General features: G+C 32.9%; 2 long non-coding RNA genes across 3 annotated transcripts; both read left to right on the top strand.

Annotated features, from left to right (window-relative positions):
- The first annotated feature begins 1536 nt into the window (after window positions 1–1536).
- On the top strand, window positions 1537–4277 carry LOC108138685. The gene is made up of 2 exons (XR_001774138.2): window positions 1537–1685; window positions 3818–4277. It is a non-coding gene; the product is annotated as an uncharacterized LOC108138685 (long non-coding RNA).
- On the top strand, window positions 2289–3538 carry LOC108138684. Of its 2 annotated transcripts, none has more exons than XR_001774136.2 (2): window positions 2289–2493; window positions 2558–3538. It is a non-coding gene; the product is annotated as an uncharacterized LOC108138684 (long non-coding RNA). The 2 variants fall into 2 exon arrangements; XR_001774137.2 differs by having other exon boundaries at window positions 2545–3538.
- Window positions 4278–10481: the final 6204 nt, after the last annotated feature.

Raw genomic sequence — 10481 nt, 5'->3', positions numbered from 1 at the left:
GCTGTTTGGCCATGTTTACTCTGCCGTTCGAGTACTTCGACTGTAAGTGAAAATAAATACATAAATATAACAAAAAATACATAAATACTATGTGTCTTTGCGAGTGGAGGGAGGAGTGGCACTGAAATCCATTAGCCGCCGAGTCTCAAGAGCAATGATAAAGGGCGCAGCGAACCTAATAGCCTCGACTCGACGTGTTGTCCCTTTCAATTATATGAGAGCCGGCCATCCCATCCCAGAGCTCCCTACCGCCTACCGCCCACCGAAAACCCCACCTCCCCGACGTCGTCAAGGACTCTGCGGTTGTTTCTTTTTTTCCCCTATTGCTGGCTACTTGAGAGAATTTTTCAATTTTACACGTTGCCCAAAAGGAAAAGGCGTTTCGACAACAGCAACTGAGAATCGAAGCCAGCTCATTGTTATTGTTCGTGGGAGTTTGCAAAGAGTCGGGGGAATATTCACACTTAAAAAAACCCGAATCGTAATTTACAAGTAATATAAAGATGTCTATGAATATTGTAAGTAATAATAAGTAGTAATAAGCTCTTTCTTTCAGCTTGCATTTGCATTTTCGGAAACAAATTTGCTATTTTTAATGACCTTAAAGATTACATTGGAAAAAAAACTTTTTTTTTAATGTTTAATATATAATAACTGTACAATTAATTTTCAGTTTAGTTATTTTTTATAAAATGTGATTTTATCTAATGATTATTTCTTACAATGCACGACATTACGTTCCCGTGGGTGAAAGCGACGCCACCATCCGAAAATAGTAGCCAACAACCAAGGGGACCGGTATCCAATCCTCATCTATTTGCCTCGTGAAATTTATTGGCAACAGAATAATGCGAGGCACGTTCATTTGATTACATTAAAACGAAAGTGGCTAAAAAGGTTGGACCACAAAGAGAAGGAAGAATCGAGAGGCCATCGTGGCGCACACTAGGCGGAAATTTTTAAATAAATAAATAATAAACGTGAAACGAAATGGAGTGGGTGCGGCGATTTTACTGCTTATTATGCTGCAGATAAAGTTGATACCTTGAATAAGAGGATTTCCCCATTGTCTATGTTTGTAAAACAATAGGGATAATGTTCGACGGTTTGTGTATGTGTGGGCGTGGCACTTAAACAATTGAAAATATTGAAAACGCATCAGAATGTGGTTAAAGTCCAATCGCAAATCAAGTGCTCAACGAAAGGAAAAAAAAAGAATTACCACAGTTGTAGTGCTGATTCAAATTTTTTAAGGTATAAATACATGTGCTTACTTTAACTGGCGAATTAACTTTAAAAACTGTGCTGAAATATTCTAAACGCCTATGTGAGCATATATAGAATTCATAAATAATCATTTATAAAAATTAATACAATTAAAAGAAGGTATAGCAACAATAAACATTTACAATTTTTTGTTTTCTTTTGATGGGTTAACAACGCGAACTAATCGTATTATACCATCTCATATTGATTTAGCAAAACCTGTTTAAATGCACAAACTTCTGTGACTTTTTTCACTAAGAGGCTGCCTTGCCCGTTATAAAACTAGAGAAAATGTATATTATTAAAGGGTCCTCAATTCCTCTTTTGGATAGTAGTAATAATTATAATAATTGCATATCCACCGGGTTGTCCCAAAGATTGTAAATATATCTAGTCAGAATGCTGCGCAACCTGTTCAGGTAAAGTAATGCGTTTCTCTTTAATTATTTATAGAATAAATACATTTTTCTCGTTGAGGTGTTTATCATTCCAAAAAGCAAACTCCAAAATAAATTGATTATAAAGAAACAGTTTTAAAATTTGTAAAGATAAATTAAATATAAAATCAAAAAACGTTTTTTCCTAAGCATGATTAAATGCTGTTACCTTCATGTTTATTTGTGGACTTGTTTCTTGGAAACAAAATTTTTTAGTTTGTTTAGGTAATTATGACGGGGACAGGTACAATTTAAAAATCTAATTCCAAAATTAATGTGCATCCGTTTTGGAACCTACCAATAAGTTCAGTTTGGTATTAATAGAAGGTAAAATTTATACAAAAGAAGCATTCTTTCCTTTTCATATTTTAAGCTTTTTTGTTTTGGCCTAATAATAGTAAAGAATTATTAATTTGCTAGTATAATAACCATTTAATTTTTATTTGTATCTCTGCTGTTATATTGTATTAAATTCTAGCTTTCGCTCTTTTTACGCTCTTTTATAAGCTAATTTCATATGTTTAAACCTTACCAAATTCTTTATTACCAACTCAAATATCATTAATTTAGTTAAATTTTCCCAAATGGAAAAAACCCTTTGGCTTTTTGTAGTTAATTGTAAAGTCTCGTATAATTAATACAGTATTTTTGAACGAGCGAATAATGAAGAAGTCAAACGATCTTTGGATGATAGTACTTTTTATTACCATATCAAGTACTCAGCAGCCTGAATTTTGTGATCTACGTTGCGCAGGTTTTGGAAATTGCTGCCCACCAGGATAACCTAAAGGTTAAATTAATTTACTTAAATTACTGTTGCCGTTTTTAATATAAATTAAAGGTTTTTGTTTCAGCTTAAATGAGTTCCTGTGTCTTGTTGCTTGTTGCTTTTACAACTAGTTTTGAGTAAATGAGCAATTTTAAAAGCCTATATTCGTCATTTATTTTATGGTTTGCTAATAGCAAGTATAAACTGTACAACGTAGTAACATAGTGAAATAATGATTGCTTCAAATCAGTGTTTCGTTGTTTGGTTGATTTAAAGAAAGATTTGATTAAAGGCATTCCAAATAAAATGTTTTCTCAAATTTAATTGCTACTTGTTAAAATTATCTGCGAATTTATTTATTAAAATATTGCACCTTTCTTAACTAACGAAAGGTTCTCATGTTCTAATCTGCATTAGTTAACTCCATTTTCTAAATGTAAAAAAAATTAAAATACAGAAAGATACCTTTTCAGAATATGCTTTTGTTTTTTGTTTAATAAAATAGTTTGTGTTGGTAATAAAACTATGAAAAATTCATAGGCCCCATTCCATTTAAGCAAAATTATCTGAGTAAATGTGAATTTCTAGAAAAAAATGAGAGGGTATTGTTGAGTATATAAAGTTTTATTTATTCGATATAAAATCGCAGCTGGCTTCAACTTTGTATAAACAAATGTATCAATTTCAAATAAAATGCAACAACTATTTGGCCACAAGCATTACATTATAGTTCACTGAACCAATTAAATCAACATTCAAACAGCAATTTGAGGCCAGAAAACGAATATCAATGCCGTTAATTACTTTGTTTTATGCTAAGCCTAATGAAACGACCGTTTAAAAGGATACATATTTATAAAATATTTTGAAACATATATATTTATTCAGTCCGTATCAAATCATGCACTCAAGTTAATTGCATTTAAATTTAATTAGCATTTAATGTTTACAAATTTTGCGGCATAATGGAGGGCAATCAACGCCGTTAGGGGGAGCTAAATAAAGGGGATTAAAACTTAAAAGTGAGCCGAAAATAAATAAAATAAATAAACCAATGTAAAATTCACCTAATTTGTATTTTATTTAATGCATTGTCTATATTTTATTTTATTTGTTTTATCACCGAACCACAAATGTGCTGCAGATTGGTTTTATGTTATTGTTCATATATATATATATTGTATTTAAAAATTTGTTATTAGTCATTCTTTCTTTAAACAAAACCTTTAATTTACAGAATGAATAATTAACTAATTAATAATTTTAATTTATTAATAAACTCTGGGAAGGGCATTGGCTTGTTTTTGTATCGTTTTTTTAAAGACCCTTTTTTTTTCATCTGCAGCGGTTCATTCGCGTAAATGCTGATTTATTATGGCCCACATACTTTTTTGCCCCTTCCTTCCTCTGGTTACCATTAAAGTTATTAAACAAAGTGCATAAATTAACAATAATAAAGGAATGGTAAAATGTGAAACAACATTGGGATCAATTTACATGGTTCGTCTCTGCATAAATAATAAATAAATAATATTGCTGGCTCATTACAATAATAAAAAAAACACAGAGCACGGAGAGTTAATTTATCTATCGACTGGTCTATAAAATGCAAACGAGTAGTAAATTTAATAAATTCATTATCAGCTCATTAACAACGGACACACGGGGCGTATGCGCAACGAGCAATTTGCAATTAAAGTATTTGCCCGACGAAATATAAAGAGGAAAACGCTGACTGCAAAATGAATAATGCCGGCCAACAGTCTGTCCAAAAGCCTTAAAGCCAATAAATTTCTGCTTCCTGATGCTGTTTTTTTTTGTGTTTTCTGTTAAGCCAAAAGTATATGGGCGTTGCTTTGGGGCGCAGTTTCTTAATTGCAAAATAATACAGACATAAAGCCTGTGCCGGAATTTTGCCCAGGCCTTTCATCAATGCCACGCATACATGTGCACACTTCAGGATACGAACTAACACTTGCTCATGTGGGTGGAACAAAAGGAAGTGCCAAAGTAAGGCGTAAATACAAGGAGCGCATGTTTCGGTTAATTAGTAAACATCGACCAAAAAGTATTTCCCAGCAGATGCGAGGCGTAAAGTAGAAAGGAAAACGAACAAGCATAAAATACTTAAAGGGGGTAGCAAACAGGAAATAAAATTGGTTGTAGAAAAGAGTAGACGCGTTAGTCATCATTGTATTAATTGAAAATGTATTTAAAATAGGTAAGTCAGTATATATACTGATAACTACTTACCGTTAAAATTGGATAATGAGTTTTATTAATAAATTACCTTTAGAGCTTAGTATAAAAAAGATGGAGATGATTGAGAGAAAACAATCTTAGATTACAAGAATTATTATCAAAACTCTAGTTATTGGTGTAGCACCGCCTGTAATTTGCATACTTTTCCACTACTGGGTAGTGGCGAGAAACTACAAATACAGTTGGCCAAGTAGCATGTTACATTGGCAGGTGGTTAAGGGTCAGAGTTGGGCCGAAAGTAGAATTCGGGCAAGAGAGTGTTAAGTCTGAACTGTGCTTAAGGTGCTACTGCATGTGCCGATGGCCATGCTCCATTTCGCCATCTCTTTCTCCGGCAGGGATACATCCTCTCTTTCACAGGACACTGTAGTCAATGCTTAATTTGTTGGCGTAGCCAGGGGATCACCACTCGCCTTCTGGCAATTGAATAACATGTGTGCGAGTGTGTAAGCCCATGAGGCATTTTATTAAAGCATAAAGCTTTGTATTTTATGCCAGCCATTTGTGTCTTTATGCTTGACAGGGGCGAAGTTTGTTGAGCAGCTTCATCTTCAATAGCATTGAAATAGTTGCTTGCCCATAATGTTAATTTGTGTTCAGCAAATTTTTTAAGAAAATGTTTCTTTTGATAGAAAACCAACATTTGCTTCAAAAGACAAATCGATTAAAATGTGTTTCAGAGTACTAATAAGATTGCACCATTGTCAAAGAAAATATTATATAATATCTAAAAAAAACTGCGTTTAAAACATGGTTTTTAATTTAGAGTCGATTTATTGTAATTTTTATGATGTTACCCTTTCTATATTTCAGAAAATGGCTTTGCTGAAAAGTTACCAAAAAACCAACAGCTTTAAAGCCATAACTTTTCTTACAGGCTTCTGATTTTAAAGTTGTATATTTTTAGAGTCTTGTTGCTTTAGTCTCTAAAAATTTGCGTTTAAATTTTGTGATAAAGTTTTGGGTTTTTAATTTTTTGATATAACTCCATAATTTATTTTCCAAGAACATCATTGTATAAAAGTTACCAAAAACCTGCCGTTTCAATTCCATAACTTTATCTAAAACTCTGCGTTTAAAAATTGGTTTGTAATTTCGGGTCGATTTTTTGTCATTTTTATGATGTTACCCCTTTCTAATCTCCGAAAAAATCGTCTTTGCAGAAAAGTGACCAAAAAAACAGCAGTTCTAAGTCCATAACTTTTCTTTCACGCATCCGATTTCAAAGTTGTATATCTTTAAAGGCTTGTTGCTTTATTCTCTAAAAATCTGCGTTTAAAGCTTGGTTTGAGTCGTTTTTTTTTGTAGTTTTTATAATGTTACCCCTTTCTAAATTTCCGAAAAATGGCTTTGCTATGGTAACATAAAACCTACAGCTATAAATCCATAACTTTACTTGCAGGCTTCCGATTATAAAGTTGTATATAATGAAAGTTTTTTTGCTTTATTTTTCTTTTTAATTTATAAAATATATTTTTTGAGCTCTGAGTCAAAGTTTTGACAGCTTTCCATAAGAAAACATAAAAAAACTGTTTTTTTTTATTTTGATTTAGAGAACAACAAATATTAGTTAGAATGATAAGAGGACTAAATCCCACTCAATAAAACAAAAAAATAAAAACAGGGAAATAAATAATAAAATTATACAAAAAAAATTAATTTCTATGTTGTGCTGCCATCAATTTGTTGTTCCCATACAACAGTTCAAAGTTCTCATCTCAGCTAGTCATCAGTTTGCAAAGGACTGGCCAATGCACTTAGGGCAAAACTTTCTTTCCGACGAGTATTAAGCAAATATACGAGCGTTTATAGGTGTGTTTGTGTGTGTCGATGTAACAAATAAGCGGGTGTGTGTGAGTGTTTATGTGGTTATATGTAAGTGAATGTCTGAATAAATTGCGAGCAACGTGGCGTATACACAACGCGCACCGCAAGCTCACACAAGCACACACACGTATTTTTCGCCTTATGAATTCGTATTTCATATGAAATTTTTGCGTTCTGAAAGGACGAAGGGATGAATGTTGTTGCCGTTTTGCAAAATGCAACACACCAATGCATAAAAATGCCATATTTCAGAATGCAAATATATTCTTTTAGTTTTTTTGATAAATGACAACGCGGTGTGCGCGCCGCGCTGATGAAAATGCTGCAAAGGATGGAGGGGGGTTTGGGCAAAGAAAGCCCGTCCTTCGTCCTTTGCTTCAATAGAAACGAAGCGAAGCGCGTGAGCAATATGAAGCGTGCCGAGGCTACTATTGCCACTCCTACTGATATTTTCAGCATAGTTCCTCTTTTTTCCCCAGCTGCTGGCCAAACCAGTAGCCACACTCGCACACTCACATATCAAGTAACAACAGCAAAAAACTAGCAAGAAAATACATTTCTTTTGCCAGCATTTTGCGCGCTGGCATTTTAATTTAATTTGCACACACTGAAATTCCTCATTGATGCAACGTTTGGACAGAACGTTCTTGTTTTTCATCTCTATCTCAATTTATATGTTTATTTTTTGGCGATTATCATGTAACAATTTAATTTATTTAACCCGAGCTCAAATCCAAAAATGTCAACTGCAGAGTTTTGCTGTGCGAAAATTCGAATTATTGCTGAATTTAATTTGTGTTTTTTGTGAGGGCATGTTTTGTGTTGGTATATTGTATGCCATTTGTACCTTAATTTGTTTACAACTATATTTTATGGCTCTATTAATTGTGAATTTTTTTTTAATAAATCTGCGCAATATTTATTTATTGTATTATTATAAATATATATTTGATGTAGGAATGTATAGGATCTCAAAAGCTGTTAAGCGTTTGTTAACAAGCTATTCCTCAAAATCTTGAAATTCAACAGAATTTTTAAAGAAGTTTGATTATAAGAGATTTTTGCTTACCTCTCCTTGTTTCTAGTTTTTTTTGGTATCAGCAGTTCTTAAAATCTTTTTATAAAAACCCCTTAAAAACACAGCTAATTAACGAGATTTCCATCTGATCTCGACACACTTGAACGCATTTTTAAACCCTCCGGATTAAAGCTTCAACAGCAAGATTTGACGCTCCGTAAAAGTGTTTAAGTGCCCGATGAAATATAAATAATATTTTTTTCGCCTCCGTCCACATGGTGTGTTATAATTTTTAATTTTTCATTCTGGTTGCTGCTCATTTTTTTCGTTATTAAATTTCAGCATTTACTGTTGACATTTGTGTGCTGACTTCAGCCACCCGCGGCGCAGAGTATGCGCAAAATTTATAAAAAAAAAACGATAAAACAAGAGAGATTGGCTCACGTGACATATGAGCAATTTTTTAATTACCAACCGCAGCAGCAGCAGCGTTAATAATATTTCATGACGTGTGTGTGCGTATTAATCGGGCTTCATTAAACGAACATTTTGCGGGTGAGAAAAAATTGTTGAGTAATCTCCGAGCGGTTGGCATTCCGTTCAATGATTTGCATGCCAAAGTCACACAGTCACACAAAGCTTTGCTTGACATCCTTGCAATTGCAGCACGTAACGGTGGTGGAAATTGGCTGTCTTTAAGCCAAAGGCAAAGGATTTTCCCCTCAATGTCATCTCATTGTCTCTCTGTGTCTCTGTGGGCCAAATGATGCAGATGATGATTCATGACCAGCTATTTCTTTGCTAAGACCAACCGCAAGCCACAAATGCAAGGCAGCCGCAGCGGAAAAGCCAACAAAAGCAGAACACAAGCTGCGAGAAACAAAAGCAGAAATACAAATTCATGCAAAATGACATAAGTCACCGCAAAAGTAATTTTTCACTAATGAGCTTGCCAGGTAGCTCTGGAAAATGAAGAAGGAAACGGCAGGAAAAAACAGGAACATTACGGCTTATACAGTGGTTATAGAGGAGCAGATTCTTATTAAGAAAATACCAATGGATATATATAAATCAAGAACATAAAATTTCAAGAAATATGGTTTTATTTTTAGTCTAATCAAGTAAATAAGTGCCTGCACAACAATTGGGAATAATATGAAAAACATGATATAGATTTTAATAATACTTTTAAACCCTTTCTAAAATGGTAATTTGTGATTATTTGCATATTTATTTGATTTCATTTGTTTATACAGAAACTTGTATAAAAAGAAGAAAACTTAAGGCTTTAACAAGAAATATTTAAATGGAATTTAAATAAGTTTCTTTTGAGTGGAATTCCTATATTTTTATTGCTTCCACAGTTAACCTTTTCAAAATATTTATAGCAACAGTAATACAATTTTTTTAAACATTTTAAAGACGAAAAATACTTTGGAAACTCCAAAAAAATCTACTTTGTAAGCATTAAAAATCAACCTTATTTGGATTATGATTGTAACCAATTTACTGATTTATTTTGTTATATCATTGCACTACTGTTCGGGAAAGCTAATCTCCTCCCGTTGTGGTTTCCGACACCAAACGCCTTGTGTCTTCGTTTTTTCGACCACCTCCCCCTTTTTCTTCATTTCGTGGTATCTTTTGTGTTTAATCTAATGATGTATCTCAGGTGTTTGTTTGTGAAATTTATCGTGAAAACTTTTATGCTTTTATTCTGTGGCTTAAGGCGAAACGCGCTCTGCCAGATTTATAGCCCGCTATTAGTTTGGATATAAATATATACACATCCCCAAAAAAAAAAAAAAAAACAGTCCAAAACAGCCTTGAAGCTATGAAGAGTATCGGATGTAGAGGTTTGATCAGATGAGTTTTGGCGGTTTGCTCGTATTTGTATTTGCATTGCCTATAATTAGCTTGCAATCTGACGCATCCAATTACATGCACTGTATGTCCCTCTCTCTCTTTCCTACAGCTACCTCCCCTTCTCTCTCTGGCAAACATTAGCACCTAATTACCACAGTTGCAATAGCAACAACAAAAACACCTGCAACAAGGACTAAAGCAAAAATTACAGAATGAATATTCATATTTCAAGTGGAAAGGGGAAATGGTTTTAGCTAAAAACTGAAGCTGCAGCTCGAAAAACTTTACCATAAACATGGGGAAAGTGCGGAATCGGCGCCAAAGCTTATTGCAAATGAAAACCAGTAGTTTTTCATTATTTCCCGGTGCTGCCGCCTTTTACTTTTAGTTGGTGCATTGGCTCAAAACAGAAAACTGTATGCGTCATATTTAAGTTTGAAGGAACCTTTCAAGGAAAAAAATAAGCAGGAAAGTTGAAATAAATATAAATAAATTTACAATAAATATTTCGCAACAAATAAATACTTTTACGCGGTAACATAAATATATAAATGTAAAAAATATTTTCGTTTGAATATTTTAATACATTTGCTTGAATTGTTTACTTAATAATATAATATAAGACTTAAAAAGGATATAAGTAACAGGAAAGAAAATTACTTATAATTCATACGTTTTATGTGATTTTTTGGGTTAAAGTTACCATTCATTCTTAATTATCCTACAATAAAATAAATATAGTTTTTAAATCCGTATTCATTGATATTTTTTACGAGGATATAATATAAAACTTTAGTGTTTAAAGTTATTTTGTTTTCTTAAAAAAAAGGACAGACCAATTCAGCTAATAACTATAATTTTGATAATTAATAATAATAAAATATTTAATATTTAACTCTGGCAGCCATAACTTTTATACGATTTTCTGTGCCTAAAGCTACTTCAGAGATTTGATGCGCTATTAATTTTTCTAGCATAAGAAAAAATACAGTTTTTACAAGGGTATTTGTGGAGTTATCCCTTGCCAATGACAATT

This window comes from Drosophila elegans, unplaced genomic scaffold (assembly GCF_018152505.1).
Source record: "Drosophila elegans isolate 14027-0461.03 unplaced genomic scaffold, ASM1815250v1 contig_814, whole genome shotgun sequence".
Taxonomy (NCBI): Eukaryota; Metazoa; Arthropoda; class Insecta; order Diptera; family Drosophilidae; genus Drosophila; species Drosophila elegans.
This window is presented reverse-complemented; position numbering and strand designations above follow the sequence as displayed.